This window comes from Ovis aries, chromosome 12 (genome assembly GCF_016772045.2).
Source record: "Ovis aries strain OAR_USU_Benz2616 breed Rambouillet chromosome 12, ARS-UI_Ramb_v3.0, whole genome shotgun sequence".
Classification (NCBI taxonomy): Eukaryota; Metazoa; Chordata; class Mammalia; order Artiodactyla; family Bovidae; genus Ovis; species Ovis aries.
In genome coordinates, this window is record NC_056065.1 from 54,704,689 (window position 1) to 54,724,242 (window position 19,554).

The window sequence follows — 19,554 nt, forward strand, 5'->3', positions numbered from 1 at the left end:
CACATTGGTTCTATTTTTTTTTAATGCTTGTACTTAATATTTAGAAGAATGGCAACCCATTCCAGTACTCTTGCCTGGAGAATCCCATGGATGGAGGAGCCTGGTGGGCTATAGTCCACGGGGTCACAAAGAGTCAGACACGACTGAGCGACTTCACTTCACTTCACACCTCCAAAATTAACCACATTCTTAAAAATATCTATAAATGAGGTAAAGCTAAAACTGAAGTAACAGATTAAAAAGTTAAGGATAAAGAAGCTAATCTGAAAAGGCTATATATTGTGTGACTCCAGCTATACCATACTAGATTCCACAGAAACATATGAAAAGATACTTCACATCATGTTATCAGAGAATGCAAATTAAAACAATAAAACACCACTACACACTATTAGAATGGCCAAAATCTGGAACATAGCCAACATCAAATGTTGAAAAAGATGTGGGGCCAACAGGAACTCTAATTCATTGTGTACAGGAAGGCAAAATGGGCCAGTTAACTTGGAAGACAATTTGGCAGTTTCTTACAAAACTAAACATATTCTTACCATACAATCCAGCAATCACTCTCCTTGATATTTACCCAAAGGAGCTGAAAATTTGTATCCACACTAAAACCTGCATGAGGATATTTACAGCAGCTTTATTCATAATTGCAAAACTTGGAAGCAACCAACCAAGACGTCCACCAGTGAATGGATAAATAACTATGGTACAATAAGACAATGGAATATTATTCAGTTCTAAAAAAAAAAAAAAATGAACTACTAAGCCATGAAGAGACATGGAAGAAAGTTAAATACATATTACTAAATGAGAGAAGAATGCATATTGTACTGATCCATAGAATGTGTAACACCAACAGTGAACCCTAACCCGAATATAAACTATAGACTTAAATATCAATTTTAAGTTCATCAATTATAATCAATGTACCACTCTGGTGGTGAATGTAGATAATAAGCATGGCTATGCATGTGTGTGGGAAAACTTGGTACCTTCTCAATTTTACTGTGAACCTAAAACTACTCTAAAAGCAAACAAAAACAAAGTCTTTTAAAACTAAAAAAAAAAAAAAAAAAACTAAAAAGAATATTTTAAAAAGTTAATAACTGAATTTGAAATCTCTCAAAAATGGAGATTCAACTGATAGAACTTTGCTCCCCGCCCCTTCCTTCTCCTTTGCCACTTATCATTTTGTCATTATACAGCTGTGAAGATGCTTAAAGTTTTATTTTAATACTCTGAATACAGTGTATTAACTGTATTCAGTGAATTAACTGCATGTCAATCATTAGGGGAATAGGTGCTACAGCTTCAATATTTAAAGGTGTTTTCATGAGATTATCTGTTCTAAGCTACTCTTAAATGCTTTTAAAGAGATTTAAATATTACATTTACTATCCTAAGGATTTTCTTATTCAAAAAACCCTCTCACCTTCCTCCTCTCCTTTCTAAAGCAGGAGAAAGAGAATAAATTGAAAGGAACTTTTGTGCCCTTATGAATAGATTTTATCAACTGCAGACTAACATAATAAAATGACATTTCCGAAAAACGTGACTCAGGTAACTCATAACTCAACTTTTCTAAATATATGAAGAATCTTACATTTTAAAAATGTTTTTAATAAATTTAAAGAGATGCTAGATTCAAGCAAAGAGTGACAGTTTTAATCAAAACAGTAATTAATGTAAAAACTGACATATAAAACATGGGTTTTAAGAGCAGTAATTACAGGGAAAGCATTTCAAAATGAAGGTTAAAATTCAGGCTTTTTTTTTAATACAGTACTTAAACATGCAAGACTACTACTCTTTTAACAGAATGTCTCCACAAAAATGAACTTTTGAGCAAGCATAACTATCAATAACCTCAGATATGCAGATGACACCACCCTTATGGCAGAAAGTGAAGAGGAACTAAAAAGCCTCTTGATGAAAGTGAAAGAGGAGAGTGAAAAAGTTGGCTTAAAACTCAACATTCAGAAAACGAAGATCATGGCATCTGGTCCCATCACTTCATGGGAAATAGATGGGGAAACAGTGGAAACAGTGGCAGACTTTATTTTTTGGGGTTCCAAAATCACTGCAGATGGTGATTGCAGCCATGAAATTAAAAGATGCTTATTCCTTGGAAGAAAAGTTATGACCAACTTACACTGCATATTCAAAGGCAGAGACATTACTTTGCCAACAAAGGTCCGTCTACTCAAGGCTATGGTTTTTCCAGTGGTCATGTACGGATGTAAGAGTTGGACTGTGAAGAAAGCTGAGTGCCGAAGAATTGATGGTTTTGACCTGTAGTGTTGGAGAAGACTCTCGAGAGTCCCTTGTACTGCAAGGAGATCCATCCAGTCCATTCTAAAGGAGATCAGCCCTGGGTGTTCTTTGGAAGGACTGATGCTAAAGCTGAAACTCCAGTACTTTGGCCACCTCATGCAAAGAGTTGACTCACTGGAAAAGACTCTGATGCTGGGAGGGATTGGGGGCAGGAGGAGAAGGGGATGACAGAGGATGAGATGGCTGGATGGCATCACTGACTTGATGGACATGAGTTTGATTGAACTCTGGGAGATGGTGATGGACAGGGAGGCCTGGAGTGCTGAGATTCATGGGTCTCCAAGAGTCGGACACGACTGAGCGACTGAACTGAACTGAGCCACATGTAGCTACATGTAGTGATGGACAGGGAAGCCTAGCATACTGCAGTCCATGGGATTGCAAAGAGTCAGACATGACTGAGCAACTGAACTGAACTGAGCCACATGTGGCTACTGAACCACTGAAATGTGGCTGGTGCAACTGAGGTACTAAATTTTAAATTCTGATTTTATTAATTAAATTTTAAATTTATCCATACAACAGAGCACTATTTAGCAATAAAAAGAAATGAGCTATCAAGTCATGGAGAGACAGGGAAGAACCTTAAATATACCTTGCTAAGTGAAAGACAATCTTACCCATAGAACCGTACAATACAAATTGTACTGTAAACTATGGACTTAGTTCATAATTTGTCAATACTGGTTTATCAATTATAACAAATGCACCAAACTAATGTAAGATGTTAACAGAAGTAACTGTGGTGAAATGCATACATGGAAACATTACTTATAGTGCAATTTTTCTATAGAGGGTAAAACTGCTCTATAAGAAAGTCCATTAAAATTTTCAATTTAAATAATCACATGTAGCTAGTGCCTGGTATTAAACAGCACAGGTTCATATTAATGGAAGACTGATATGGGAAGAGAATGAGAATGGTATTTCATTTTTTACCACCAACTCCACCAGTACAGAAGGTTTATTTTTATGTTCAAAACTAATATTTGACAGCAGAAAATGTTCAAATATTCTAGATGAATATCTTTCTAAAGTGATTTTTATTAAACAAAATTTAAGAAAGTAACATTTATTGAATGCATACTATACTAAAGATATGTTAACTCACTCAAATTTCGAAACAACCCTTTACGATATTATCATTTGTTTTTAGAGACAAAGAATTATACAGTTATATGATAAAAGATGGGAACTAAGATACATCTGACTCCAAAGTCTATGTTTTAATATACTCTGTATATAGCTTTATGATCCCCCAAATCACACACATAAGTGAATTTTCCCAAAATGAATCTATCATGAAGAACATACAGCAAAATACAATAATTAATTAATGATATACTCAGGAGTCTAAAGTGTCTTTGTATTTCATTGTCCCAAGCTAATGTGATAATGCAGGACTAGATGAATACAAGCTGGAATCAATACTGCTGGGAGAAATATCAACACCCTCAGATATGCAGATGATACCAGTCTAACGGCAAAGTGAAGAGGAACTAAAGAGTCTCTTGATGAGGGTAAAAGAGGAGAGTGAAAAAGCTGGCTTAAAACTCAACATTAAAAAAACAGAGATTATGGCACCCAGTCCCATCACTTCATGTCAAATAGAAGGGGGAAAAGTGGAAACAGTGGGCTCCAAAATTACTGCAGACGGTGACTGCAGCCATGAAATTAAGAGATATTTGCTCCTTGGAAGGAAAGTTATGACCAACCTAGACAGCATACTAAAAAGCAGAGACATCACTTTGCTGATAAAGGTCCGTACAGTCAAAGCTATGGTTCTTCCAGTAGCTATGTATGGATGTGAGAGTTGGACCATCAAGAAGCTTGAGCGCCGAAGAACTGATGCCTTCAAATCATGATGCTGGAGAAGATTCTTGAGTGTCTTTTGGACTGCAGGAGATCAAACCAGCCAATCCTAAAGGAAATCAACCCTGAATATTCAGTGGAAGGACTGATGCTGAAGCTCCAATGGGAACAGTCGACTCACTGGAAAAGACCTTGATGCTGGGAAAGACTGAAGGCAAAAGGAGAAGAGAGTGGCAGAGGATGAGATGATTAGATAGCATCACTGATGCAATGGACATGAGTTTGAGCAAACTCTGGGAGACAGTGAAGTACAGGGAACCCTGGCATGCTGTAGTCCATGGGATTGCAAACAGCCGGACACAACTTAGAGACTGAACAACAACAAAGGTGATTTTTTTATCTTACTACTCTTCCTGCTGTCCATCTTACCTACAGTGCCTTTATTCCCACATCTAACTTGCATTTTTAATTAGCTGTGAAATTATAAAGCAGATAAACTTCTTAGAATTACACACAGTGGAAGAGAGGTTCTAAGCCAGTTGACTTCATATAGATGATTTAGTTCATTAATATTTAATGAAGGTTTTTTTGTCTATTTCTTATTCTAAACTGGGATCTGGCCAGATGATACACTGATTTATAATAAAGCTAAGAATACAATGATCCTGTTTCATTCACAAATCTTACACTAAACCGTATTTTCAAGCATAATCTCTAAACATAACCTCATTTAAAAATGTTCTTTTATGATTAAATGTATTAATTTAGCACACTAGCTTTTTAATAAATGTTACTAATAATTCTAATAATTAAATGTTCTAATAATTATGTTATAAGACATAAATGAAGTATATGTAAACGTAAATACTTACAAAGAGAGTTGACATTTTCCTGAAAAAAGTCACTAGTTAAAAAAAAGAAGGGGACTTTGCTGGTGGTCCAGTGGCTAAGACTCCATGTTCCCAATGCAGGGAACCTGAGTTTGATCCCTGGTCAGGGAACTATATCCCACACCTGCAACTTAGACCAGGTGCAGCCAAATAAATAAATTTTTTTAAAAAAGAGAAGAAAAGAAAGCAGAAATTTTACTGCATTAAATTCTAAATATATAATTCTTTTTTTATCACTTTTAAAACTACATTTAATAATTAAATTTTCCCTAAAAGAGAGGAAATTAGCATTAAAATTTAAATTCTTCTTCCCTGCTTAGAGCTTTTGTATCTGTAAAGTATTATAAATCTTTAACATATAATATAAAATCTGTATTTTACTTCTCACCATAAACATTAAAATTTAAATTTAATTAGGGGAAGTACCTAATTTTGAAATTTGGAAAAGAATAAAAGAATATTTTCAAAGCCCAAAATTGAAGCTTCAAATTCAGCAGTAATTCTAAATCTACAAAAGTCCAACTTTATTATACTTTATTCCAGAACGAAAAAATAGTCTGTTTATTTCCTCCCTCAATCGACCAACAAACATTTACAAACCAACTGCTTCTGTTTAAGTGTCCATGCTTTTGGAGGGAATTAGGTATAGAGTCCGGAGAAGGCAATGGCACCCCACTCCAGTACTCTTGCCTGGAGAATCCCAGGGACCGGGGAGCCTGGTGGGCTATCGTCTATGGGACCGCACAGAGTCGGACACGACTGAAGCGACTGAAGCGACTTAGCAGCAGCAGCAGCAGGTATAGAGTCAAGACCAAAGTTTTGAAGATTTAGTCAACAAGCAAATCCTAACCCCAAACAGCCTCAAATGTTAGCTGAATAAAAGTCATAAAGTTAGACTCATTAAGATAAAAGAGCTTCAATCTAACAAACATTTTCTATTGTAACTTCAAATAAGTTACTGTTTATTAATATTCCAAGTTTATTCTATATATTAAGAAAAAACAAAAGGCAAACAAGTTGCAGACAACAGACTAAGTATTCATTGCTCACAATTGTAGAGAACATTAAAATTTAGTTAATTCTCACAACCCTAATGAATCTGAGAGTTTAAGTACAACTTCTCTGGAATGTTCAAAGCAAAAACTTCAAAATGCTGTGACTTCCAACTTTTCTCCCATAAAGAATCCCTGGCAGCATGCCTATTGTACTTAGAGAAGAACACAAAGAATGAGGTGGTTTTTGATTCCTAACAATCATATCACAAAATCTTTTCTTGCAATTTCAATTATACACAGCACTCGTGCTCAATCTTGGCTCAAAATGATTTTGTTAAATTCACAGAGACAGAAAGTAGTATGGTGGGTTGCCAGGGACTGGGGGAGGGGGAATGGGGAGTAACTGCTCAATGGGTACAAAAGCTTCCTTTTGGGGTGATAAAATGTTTTGGAATTAGAGGTGGTGGTTGTACAATATTGTGAATGTATTGCCACTGAACTGTTAAATACGGTTAATTTTATATTATGCAATTTAAAACTCCATTTAAAAAATTTTATGTTACAATATATAGACTATTTTAGAGTTCTTCAAAAACATTGCTACCACATTCAAATGCTACTTAGATCTTGGAGATATTCAGAAAAAAAGCATTACAAGCCAAATTATCACCATATATGTACAGTAATAGGTGTGTATTGATATCAGTGCTAAAATGCCTGAGAAACATCAAAATATTGCTGACATACTTTGTAAATAATCTCAAAAAATATATAAATGGACCTTTCGATATTTAATCCTCTAGGACAGAACACAATTTTAGTCAGCTCAACTGTGCATGTTAAGGTGAACTGAAAATTATTACTAAAATTTTTCTCTCAAACCTCAAACAATCAGAAATACTGTGAGCTGATGAGAAATGTCTCATATTACATGTAAAGAGTAAACAAGAATATAAGAAGTAAACAAGCACAAATCTGACCAACACTGGATATAAATAAATATGCTAAAGCTAACTGTTTTGTGGATGTAGCACAACATCACTTCAGATTGAGTAAACTTCACACATGAAAATGTATAGACTCAACATTAAGAAACTTTGGAATAAGAAAAATTCCTTTATATAAATGATTGACAAAATTAGTATTATGCTATACCCTCAGAGGCTAGTCCAGACACAGACTAGACTTTAGGATTAAACAAAAGAGACAGTAATCTTAAAGTAGATCCTAATAGCAGGCTGATTTTGAAATCTGTGACTGTCTTGATGCAGGTCAACCTGAGAATTTAAATCCACTTGAATCCAACCCCAAAGAATACCTGAACTCCTGAGCACATACAGGGCCAAAGCTAAACCAGGTCAGCATACCCTGCCAAGGAACATCCTGCTCCGAAGTGTCCACCAAACAAGGATCATTTATCAGTTTATTCTTCACTTTACTGGATACCAACCACATCCAAGATATACGCAAGAAAAGACTCATTAGGCCCCACCAAACTCCATTTCAAACTCTAATATCTGGAGATAAAAAATGCTGCAGAATTCTGAATGGTCTATGGCTTTAAAAAATTATAAATGAAGAGCTTCAAATGTAAGCTGACCTGACCTTATCATTAAATGTTACTAAAATCATTTTAAAATCTTCGTATTTATTTCAAAGGCACAATTTAGTTAACAAATTAAAGCCATGAAACAATTACAACATTACCACAAATCTGTTCAATGTAAACAGTATGAGTTTCTATATGTATGGCATTCAGACATAAAACAAAAATGAGGGTTTTTTTCTGTAATTTATATGAGTAAATACTTCTTAAACTTGTAAGTGAATACTGGCAGGGTACAAATAATGATAATAGAAAGGATAATAGCACAAAAGGCAAGCACAATATTACAAAACATAGTTCATAGTTTAAAAAAAAGAAATCCGTCATACAGGAGATGCAAATTTAACCTTGGGACATATGGCAGGAGTAGCAGTAGTAAAACATCTATTAATAAGTTGTGTCACAAGACTTGGGTTTGAGTAAGCTTTTTCATCTATTAATTAAGTGGTCTTTTTTTGCCAGTTATAGTAGCTTCTCCTTAGACTGAGACTCTTCCTATATAAAATGAGAATACCACCAATACTACAGACGAATTAGGAGGAATAAATGCAAATATTTTTATTCATTTTATAAATGTGCTTTGAAAAACTGTAATTTTAGATTTTTAATGCATTAAAAAAGCCTTTCAAATTTCTCCAAATGAATCAAACATATAGTAACTTTTAATATTACCTCGAAAATACAAATCTAATTCTCAAGCTGTGGTCGCAAAACTTCTTAGAGGAAATTCTTAAATTATCACTTGAGAAAATCTGAACTGGCATAATTGGAATAAACATTAATATTGAGGACATGACAACTGAGGGATCACATCTTAAAATAGTTTGACACAAACAAAAGCACAATTCTCCAAGAGCTTTTTCAATATCGAACAGAAACTGGGACCTAGCCTCAATGCTTGTTGGGTCAGCATCTAATTTCAAACACAAAACCATCAACACTTAAAAATCTTTGTTTTCAGGAAGATGATGAGGCAAATTAGTCCTTAACACAAGATCTGTTTTCACAACAAAGCACATTGACCACTTAAAATTTACAAAATCAAAAGTTACTACAATTGTTCTAATAGGTTTAGAGTCACAGATAAATTTAAGTATCAGTCACAGATAAATTTAAGTATCACAATATAGAGATTACTTGCACTCTGTATCAATCTAACAAAATTCAACAACAACAACAAAAAAAGACTGATTAAATTATAATTTTGAACACTTTAAAAATGTCCCTTTTGAAATGTATTCCCAGAAAATTCACATCAGCAGGAGCCATGTCAAAGTTGTTCTTTCCCCACTACCTAAAAAGTCAAAACATCCACAACATTATTTATACTAGACGTTAAATCAAAGTCATTCATATTCATCTATTATACTTCAATTCTAAACAACAATAAAATAGTCCAACCTCCACGTTTATTCAATTGCTAGTCTATTTACTGTGAGCTCTTGTGGAAGAACCAAGGACCAGTGCCTTTCATTAAACTTCATATAACCTGAAAATGCTCTAAATCACAACAGACATGGACAATTCTAATTAGAAGTTCACCCTAAAACTGTGTGAAAGATATTAACTGGCATATTCTCTGCACAGCACAGGTTCTGTGAAGAACGCAAAAGAGTTGGACCAGGAGAGTGAATGTTAAATAGTGGAAAGCAGTCTTTCGGACGCATTCAAACAATTTTAATATAAATTTCTCCATACCGCCGTAGAAACTGACGTAGAAATAACCTGGATAACTTCCTCCTTGAGAAATTAAGTTTAGGAGAAATAGTAGTTAATTGTTGACGTTTCAGAAATCACAACACAGGGCAACTATAATGCGTCTTGATAAGCCTAAACATTCAACAGAGAACAGTTGTTTCTACTTTTTGAACATTGTTTAAAAAAAAAAAAAGACAAGTTCTAGCCTGGAGATGAACCTCTTCTGTCTCCTGAAGAAATGCTTCATTCGGTCTATTTTATTTAGTTAATGTTGCTTCTCATGAGGCACATTAATAATTTAAAACGGTTCCTTTGAAGAAAAGTTCTATTCAAACATTACAATTTGTCTCCGCGTTGCCAGTAAGCGGCTTTGTTTCCAGTTTCTGGGACTATTCTGGGATGTCAAGAGTTATATTATTTACCGTTCCAAAAGAGCCCTTGTTTCACTCTCACCCTGGACGCGAACACAATTGATGTTTACAAAGAACCGATGCCTAGAGATGTTTAAACAGGAACAGCCTTTAGCTCTCTCTCTCCATCCTTTGTCGATAATCACATTTTACCTGGTAGATTTCTTGCTGTTGTGCACTTAATTTTTTTAAAAAACACACCTGCAAACATAACCGCCCTAGCGCCGCCGGGAAGAAAAAAAGACTACCGGGCTCGCTATGCAGTACCTCCAGGCAAACAGACTTCGTAAAACCCACTTGGCCAAGGAAGGGGAGCGCTCAAGGGGTGGGTAGGGGAGAAGGAGCAGCCTTGAAGTGAGGGAGGCAGAGGCGGCGCCTGTTTACAGACGCCTTCACCTCCTCCACCCCCGCAGCCTGAGGGTCCAAAAAGCATCCCCCGGGCGCTCTCTGCTCCCGCCGAGGTCCTCGGACTAACAGAGGGGCTGGGCAGCCTGGTGGCCCCCTCCCTATGGCCGAAGCCTCCCTCGCCCTCCCCTCGTCCAGGGCGGCGTCTGTACCTCCCCACGGCCTACCCACCCCTGCAGGCCCTCCTGGCGGCATGCGGAGGCCTGAGGCCTAAAGGACGCCGGCCACTGACAAGCCCCTGGACCACCGGCGGGGCCCGAGACCGGGCGGGCGGACGCTACGGCTGAGGAGCCGAGGGCGGCCGAGGACAGCCCCTGCCCCGCCGCGGCCGCCTATTGTTCCCGACGGAGGCCAGGCCGCGGCCGCCCGGTTCCCCACGCCGCCGCCGCCGCCTGCCGCTCGCTCACCGCGCTGGTCCGAGCAGTAGCTCCTCTCAGCTCCGAGTCCCCGCGGCCGTCGCCACCGCCGGGGCAGCCACCGCTGCCGCCGCTGCCACCGTCGACTCTGACTCTGTCCCAGGCCGCCGGGCCACGGCCGCCGCCGCCACCACCAGCGCCGCCTCCGGCCCCCCACCTGCTGCTGAGGCTGCTCCTGCAGCAGGGGCCATCTTGTTGGTCTGCCTCCTCTTCCTCCTCCTCCTCCTCCTCCGCCCCGTCGCTCGTTGTCCTCGTCCCCTTCCTCTTCCTCGGGCTCCGGCCCGCCCCAGAGACTGGGGCGGAGACGAGGGCGAGGCTCCTCCTTCCGGGGGCGGGCCATGCGGAGGGGGCGGGGCGGGCGCGGGAGCAAAGCTCTGAGTCACCCGCCACCAACGCCGTGGAGGGAGGGTGGCGTCGCTCCCCGCCTGGACCCGGCGCGCACCCACGCCCTGAGCCGAAGAACTGGTCCCCCAGTGCCTCGGCGTCCCGCGGGCAAGTGGCCAGACGGCGAGGGTGAATTGGAAAATTTCTGACGTTTCCAGCCGGTCCCGCGCTCACCTGTAGCCCCTTGGCTTTCTCAACTCGTCCCTCTGGTTTCTTTTTCACGTCTCTCCTCTTACATCTCAGAAGAATTTGTTCTTATCTCGCTTTATCCTGGTTCTTGATCACACCAGCTTTGCTCTAGTCACTCCTTTTACAGAGTCTCTGAAGAATTCAGCCTCCCAACAGGGCTGAACAGTCCAAAGGCCTGGACACTCGACTGCCTCAAAACGTCTCTCTAGGCCTATGTGACCAATTAACAGCTGTCTGAGGGAAGACAGGAAAAGAACTGGCTCTTAGAAGAAAAAACTCGGATCTAAAAGCTAACCTTGTGGTTATTGAAAGTTTCTTCTCCCTTATGGAAAAGAAGTCATTTTCATCTGGGGTCACAGGAGACCCCTTCAAGACAATTCAGTTTAACCAAACATTTGCTTTTAAGAAAGGAGAGAAATGGGGGTTCTTATACCATACAGTCCTAATTTCAAAATAAATCCGCTAGAATAGAAAGAGACGGTCCTCAAATAAGCACGCAATTAATACTCCTCTGCATTATCATCTCTTTGTTTTTTCCTCAGGTCTGGCCAGGAGAAGAGAGATTTTGCTGTCCCTTCCTTTCTTCCCTGCATACATCCCCAACACCAAGAGAAGTACTATATTTAGAGAAGCTTCTGCTTTTAAACTGATCAATTACTGTAACAGCCAGTGTTTTTATATTATTTGTAAATAATATATCACACACCTTCCTAAATTCTGAGCAGAGAACAGTTCTTTTTAGTTGCTAACACCCTCCTGCTACTCAGATTTCAGCTTCTTTCTAGAAGACCTATTGATGTCTTTATACTGATTGGAATTTAGTTTCTTTGAAGTGGGCTGAATCAGTAACCATCTCTTCAGCCCAGTAAATAGTAACCCCAGTCCTGCCAAGGGCAAATTTCTAGCTACCATGGAGGGATTAGGTGGGTGTGTGCTAATCTAAAGGCTATCTTTTGGATAGCATTTCCCTTCTCAGCCAGGCCTCCCGTCTCCTGCTGGGAAAAACAGATTAATCTGTTCCTCCAGTTTTTCCTCCTCCTCCCTTCTCACTCCTAGGGAACCTTCCACAACAGAAGGTTTCAGCGGCTGTTGCTAGGCAAACATGCCAACTTCCCTGTTTAGGTGAAGCAAGTAAGCCAACTTTCATTACAGTCAACCTAGATAATGTAATTTATTTGAACTGTTAATAGTCACACCTCAACAGGTAGACCCACTTCAAGGTTCCCTTAAAAAGTAAGATTTTTAAGTTAAATTTATTTTTATTTTGGTTAAAAATAAGTTTTAAATGCAGGGGCTTCCCAAAATTCATTTTAATGATATAATTAAACAAACATTTGGAAAAAAAAAAAAAGACCAGCTTTGAAGAAAACAAGTGTTTGCAATAAAAACTAATCTACAAAAAGTAGTTTATATGCTTTGAATGCCCCAGATAGGGTAGACATATAAAGTGCAGAGAATAATTTATCCCATGAGACTGAGTCTGTTTAGCAGATAATATGGTTATTCAGCGGAAAAAAAAAAAAAAGATATCCTGGATTTTATTCCCAAATTAACTCTGTAAGAATTCTAGCTAGTGAATTCAGCACTTTTTTCCCCTGATGCTGCTGTTTAAAATTTTTGCTATGTTATTGTTAAATAATAGTAACCATTTTTAGGGTGTTGAGAGTTAATATAAATAAGATTAAATACTATGTTGAAATTTAAATTATATTTAAGCTTCTAAACACTTAAATTATATAATTTGTTTTAATCCAGTGACATTTATGTGTAAATTTTCATGTAAAGGGCTTAGAACAGCACATGGCACACAACAGTTATACAAATGTTCTTTAAAAATCCATTTTATATATATATCATTATAGTCTTTAGTTTCTTGATCAGTCAAATAAGGATGACAGTAACCAAATACAATTTTGCTCTTAGCATGAACCCTAAAAAAATTTTAGTGTTGTTTTTTAATGTCACACACAAATCAGTTAGAATAAGGCCTTATAAATCTTTTAAATGTGTTTTCTGATATGCCTATGTAATGTTTTTCTTTTGATTATTTATTTAGAATAGGCTATGCTTTTTAGTTTATGCTAAGTGATTTTCTAAGTTACCATATGCTTTAAAATTGATCAGGAATGTGTAATTGTCAACTTAAAGCATTGCTTATTGTATTAGGGCTAGAAAAAAACCTTACTTACTGCAAACCAACTCACTGCAACAGCTGAAACAGAGACTACTATAAGTTAGGTAGGTGACATACATATCCAACTCTTTGTTGTAGATAAATGCCATGTTATTGAGTAGGGAGGCTAGAGAGTGGGACGGACTGGAAGAGGAGGAAAAAATTCAAAGATAAATGAATCATATGTCCCTGCCTTAAAGAAATGTAATAATCTAGTGGGAAGAATACAATGAGAAGTACTTGTCAACAGCTAGAGTATAAAATAGATGATTCTTGCATAAAAATATAGAGTTCTGTGAAAGTTAAAAGGAAAAACTAGTGGGAATCGTCATTCTAATGTCATAGACCCTACCTTTTGACAGATGTCAATACTGTGCATTAGATCTGTACGTAGAGGCATATAAGTACAATCAGCTTTCAATAGATGGCTGATTGGAGGATATGAGAATGGAGTTTGAATTAGATCTATTAAAGTACAGCTGATTTCGGTATTGACCATCTGGTGATGTCCATGTGTAGTCTTCTCTTGTGTTGTTGGAAGAGGGTGTTTGCTGTGACCAGTGCATTCTCCTGGCAAAACTCTGTTAGCCTTTGACCTGCTTCGTTTTGTACTCCAAAGCCAAATCTGCCTGTTACTCCAGGTATCATTTGACTTCTACTTTTGCATTCCAGTCCCCTATAATGAAAAGGACATCTCTTTTGGGTGTTAGTTCTAGAAAGTCCTGTAGGTCTTCATACAACTGTTCAACTTCAGCTTCTTCAGTATTACTGGTCGGGGCGTATACTTGGATTACCATGATATTGAATGGTTTGCCTTGGAAACAAACAGAGATCATTCTGTCATTTTTGAGATTGCATCCAAGTGCTGCATTTCAGACCCTTTTGTTGACTGTGATGGCTACTGCATTTCTTGTAAGGTATTTCTTGCCCACAGTAGTAAATAGAATGGTCATCTGAATTAAATTCACTCATTCCAGTCCATTTTAGTTCGCTGATTCCTAAAATGTCAACTGTTCACTCTTGCCATCTCCTGTTTGACCACTTCCAATTTGCCTTGAATCATGGGCCCAAAATTCCAGGTTCCTATGCAATACTGCTCTTTATAGCGTCAGACTAAACTTCCATCACCCGTCACATCTACAACTGGGTGTTGTTTTTGTTTTGGCACTGTCTCTTCATTCTTTCTGGAGTTATTTCTCCACTCTTCTCCAGTAGCAAACTGGGCACCTACCAACCTGGGGAGTTCATCTTTCAGTGTCATCCCTTTAAAATCACTGCAGATGGTGACTGCAGCCATGAAATTAAAAGACGCTTACTCCTTGGAAGAAAAGTTATGACCAACCTAGATAGCATATTAAAAAACAGAGACATTACTTTGCCAACAAAGGTCTGTCTAGTCATGGCTATAGTTTTACCAGTGGTTGTGTATGCATATGAGAGTTGGACTGTGAAGAAAGCTGAGTGCTGAAGAATTGATGCTTTTGAACTGTGGTGCTGGAGAACACCCTTGCGAGCCCCTTGGACTGCAAGGAGATCCAACCAGTCCATCCTAAAGGAGATCAGTCCTGGGTGTTCATTGGAAGGACTGATGCTGAGGCTCAAACTCCAATACTTTGGCCACCTCATGCGAAGAGTTGACTCATTGGAAAAGACTCTGATTCTGGGAGGGATTGGGGGCAGGAAGAGAAGGGGATGACAGAGGATGAGATGGCTGGATGGCATCACCTACTTGATGCACATGAGTTTGGGTGAACTCCGAGAGTTGGTTATGGACAGGGAGGCCTGGCATGCTGCGATTTGTGGGGTCACAAAGAGTCCAACATGACTGAGCAACTGAACTGAACTGAACTGAACTGTTCATGGGGTTCTCAAGGCAAGAATATTGAAATGGTTTACAATTCTCTTCTCCAGTGGACCATGTTTTGTCAGAACTCTCCACCATGACCAATCCGTCTTAGGTGGCCCTACATGGTATGGCTCATAGTTTCACCGAGCTATTCAAGGCTGTGGTCCATGTGATCAGTTTGGTTAGTTTTCTGTGATTATGGTTTTCAGTGTGTCTGCCCTCTGATGGATAAGGATAAGAGGCTTATGGAAGCTTCCTGATGGGAGAGACAGACTGAGGGGGAAACTGGGTCTTGTTCTGATGGGCGGGGCTGTGTTTAGTAAACCTTTAATCCAATGTTGTTGATGGGCGGAGCTGTGTTCCCTCCCAGTTACTTCACCTGAGGCCAAACTACAGGTGGAGGTAATGAAGATAATGACAACTTCCTTTGAAAGGTCCCATACAGGTACTGCTGCACATTGCCTCTGACCCTCCAGCTGGCCACTGCCGACCCACACCTCTGCTAGAGACTCCTGGACACTCATGGGCATGTTTGGGTCAGTTTCTTGTGGGGTCACTGCTCTTTTCTCCTGGGTCCTGGTGCACAGAAGGTTTTGTTTGTGCCCTCCAAGAGTCTGTTTCCTCAATCCTGTGTAAGTTCTGGTGGCTCAGTGGTAGCGTTAATGGTGACCTCCTCCCAGAGGGTTTATGCCATACCCAGGTCTGCTGCACCCAGAGCCCCTGCTGCAGGCCATAGCTGACCCATACCTCCACAAGAGACATCATGTGGGTCTTAGGAAGGATCACTACAAACAAAGCTGGTGGAGGTGATGGAATTTCAGGTGAGTTATTTCAAAGCCTAAAAGATGATCCTGTCAAAGTGCTGCACTGAATATGCCAGCAAATTTGGAAAACTCAGCAGGGGCCACAGGACTGGGAAGTCAGTTTTCATTCCAATCCCAAAGAAAGGCAATGCCAAAGAGTGCTCAAACCACTGCACAATTGAACTCATCTCACACGCTATTAAAGTAATGCTCAAAATTCTCCAAGCCAGGCTTCAAAAGTACATGAACCGTGAACTTCCAGATGTTCAAGCTGGATTTAGAAAAGGCAGAGGAACCAGAGATCAAATTGCCAGCATCTGCTGGAGCATTGAAAAAGCAAGAGAGTTCCAGAGAAACATCTACTTCTGCTATAGACTATATTAAAGACTTTGACTATGTGGGTCACAACAAACTGTGGAAAATTCTGAAAGAGATGTGAATACCAGACCACCTGACCTGCCTCCTGAGACATCTGTATGCAGGTCAAGAAGCAACAGAACTGGACATGGAACAACAGACTGGTTCCAAATCGGGAAAGGAGTACGTTAACGCTGCATATTGTCACCCTGCTTATTTAACTTACATGCAGAGTACATCATGCAAAATGCTGGGCTGGATGAAGCACAAGCTGGAATCAAGACTGCCAGGAGAAATATCAATAACCTCAGATATGCAGATGACACCACCCTTATGGCAGAAAGCAAAGAACTAAAGAGCCTCTTGAAGAAAGTGAAAGAGGAGAGTGAAAAGGCTAGCTTAAAACTCAACATTGAGAAAACAAAGATCATGGCATCTGGTCCCATCATTTCATGGCAAATCGATGGCGAAATAATGGAAACAGTGACAGACTTTTATTTGGGGGGGCTCCAAAGTCACTGCAGATGGTGATTGCAGCCATGAAATTAAAAGACGCTTACTCCTTGGAAGAAAAGCTATGACCAATCTAGACAGCATATTCAAAAGCAGAGACATTACTTTGTGAACAAAGGTCCGTTTAGTCAAAGCTATATGGCTTTTCCAGTGGTCATGTATGGATGTGAGATTTGGACTATAAAGAAAGCCGAGCACCGAAGAACTGATGCTTTTGAACTGTGGTGTTGGAGAAGACTCTTGAGAGTCCCTTGGACTGCAAGGAGATCCAATCAGTCCATCCTAAAGGATATCAGTCCTGAATATTCATTGGAAGGACTGATGCTCAAGCTGAATCTTCAATACTGGCCACCTGATGGGAAGAACCAACTTGTTGGAAAAGACCCTGATTTGGGGAAAGATTGAAGGCAGGAGGAGAAGGGGACAACAGAGGGTGAGGTGGTTGGATGCCATCACCGACATGATGGACGTGAGTTTGAGTAAGCTGCAGGAGTTGGTGATGGACAGGGAAGCCTGGCATGCTGCAGTCCATGGGGTCTCAAAGAGTCAGACATGACTGAGTGACTAAACTGAACTAAAAGTATAGCTAGGTCCTGAGACCTCTCCAGTGTAAATTATTTATGTACGCAGAGGAAATGACAGCCTCAAAAATGAACACATGCACAAAACAGAGGGTACTGGAGCTGAGTCATTTGGATTTTCTGAATTGCTTTAGATAAATTAATTATGGGAGACCAAGGTAGTCCTCTCTTTCTCACCCTCCTTTCCTTGTAAATAGATTCCCCATAGTCTACATTTTCCCCCAATCTACACTTCTTTACCAGTGTTCATCAAGATAAATATGCGGGGTAAGAAATACAGGAAGATGTCCCAAGGAAATAGGAAATCAATAGTTTCTGACATGCCCTTAATCTTTACACTCCAATCTCAAAAGAGGCCTGAGGTAGTAACTGCAAACTAAACCTAAGGGTTGCCTTAGATCCAGGGTAACAATCCAAAATGATCATGGAAGATGTAACCAAGTTAGTTCTGGGGTTTCTGGAACTAGATTCCTGTAGACTTGATTCCAAAAGAGCTAAATAAAATGATGTTTCTGAGTCCTACCTGTAATTGCTTTTGAACTGGCCTACCACCTATGAATTAAGAATATCTGAACATCAACTGATCTCCTGAGACCTATTCCAGGGTGATAGTAAACAGCACCCCTTTATGAGAGAGACATCAGACAACTTGAGGCAGAGAAGTGCATTCAAGGTTCTATAATACTTTAAACAGTGTCATAGGAGAAAGTAGCTCCACTTTTAAATTGAGCAAAACTCACTGGAATGTTGTTGGTTTTCATTATTGTGTTAGTTTGCTAGGGCTGTGGTAACAAATACCACAGATTGGATAGCTTAAACAACAATATTTTCTCAAAATTCTGGAGGCTAGAAGTCCAAAATCAAGGTGTAGGCAGGCTTGGTTTTTTCCAAGGTCTCACTCTTTGGCTGGTAGACAAGCCATCTTCTCCCTCTGTCTTCACGTGGTCTTCACCATCATGTCTCTCTGTGTACTATCTCCTCTTCTTATAGGGCCACTAGGTATGTTAGATTAAGGCCTACCCCTATAACCTTATTTTACCTTAATTATCTCTCCAAAGGCCCTATCTCCAAATTCAGTCATGTTCTGAGGTACTCGAAGTTAGGGCTATAACATGTGACTTTGGTGGGAGCAAGAGGGATGGATAGACACAGTTCAGCCCATAACAATAATAAGTGCTCATTTTTAGAGTATCATACTTATGAGTAAAAGGCACCCTAGTGAAAGTACAATTTTAAATCTACCCAGTGAAATCTGAAGCTACTTTTCTTTTTCTAATTACTCCTTGCACTATAAAATATCAATGCTTTGGGAGGCATAAATTAGCAACAGTAGATAGGATACTAGAATTATAAAAACCAAATTATCAAAATTATCTAAGTCACAGCACAATGAGAGTTAGCAGAAGACAGATACTTGAAATTGAATAGACCCAAGATTAGTATGCCTGGATTAAACATTTTTATCAAGCTAATGATTTGGACAGCATTTAGAGCTCTGCCTAAATAAGTAATTATAGATATTGTTGCTGTTGTTCAGTCACTCAGTCGACTCTGTGACCCCTGGAGTGCAAGATGCCAGGATTCCCTCTCCTTCACTATCTCCTGGAGTTTGCTCCAACTCATGTCCATTGAGTCAATAATGCCATCCAACCATCTCATCTTCCCTTGACCCCTTCTCCTCCTGGCCTCAATCTTTCCCAGCATCAGGGTCTTTTCCAGTGAGTCGGTTCTTCCCATCAGTTGGCCAAAGTATTGGAGCTTCAGCGTCAGTCATTCCAATGAATATTCAGGGTTGATTTCCTTTAGGATTGATTGGTTTGATCTCCTTGCTGTCCAAGGGACTCTCAAGAGTCTTCTCCAGCACCACATTTGAAAAACATCAGTTCTTCAGTGCTCAGCCTTCTTTACGGTCCAACTCTCACATCCACACTTAACTACTGGAAAAACCATCGCTTTGACTAGATGGGCCTTTGTTGGCAAAGAGATGTCTCTGCTTTTTAATATGCCATCAGGGTTTGTCATAGCTTTTCTTCCAATGAGCAAGTGTCTTTTAATTTTATGGCTGGAGTCACCATCCGCAGTGATTTTGAAACCTATGAAAATAAAGCCAGTCACTGTTTTCCATTTTTCCACATC

General features: G+C 39.5%; 1 protein-coding gene across 5 annotated transcripts in view; it reads right to left on the reverse strand.

Moving 5' to 3' along the window:
• The window catches only part of RC3H1 (ring finger and CCCH-type domains 1), a 74,016-nt gene extending 63,156 nt beyond the window's left edge, over positions 1-10,860 (reverse strand). For all 5 annotated transcript variants that reach the window (XM_060396618.1, XM_042229118.1, XM_060396619.1 and 2 more), the window contains exon 1: positions 10,564-10,860. The gene's annotated coding sequence lies outside the window, so the exon portion shown is untranslated. The remainder of the gene's footprint in view (positions 1-10,563) is intronic.
• Positions 10,861-19,554: the final 8,694 nt, after the last annotated feature.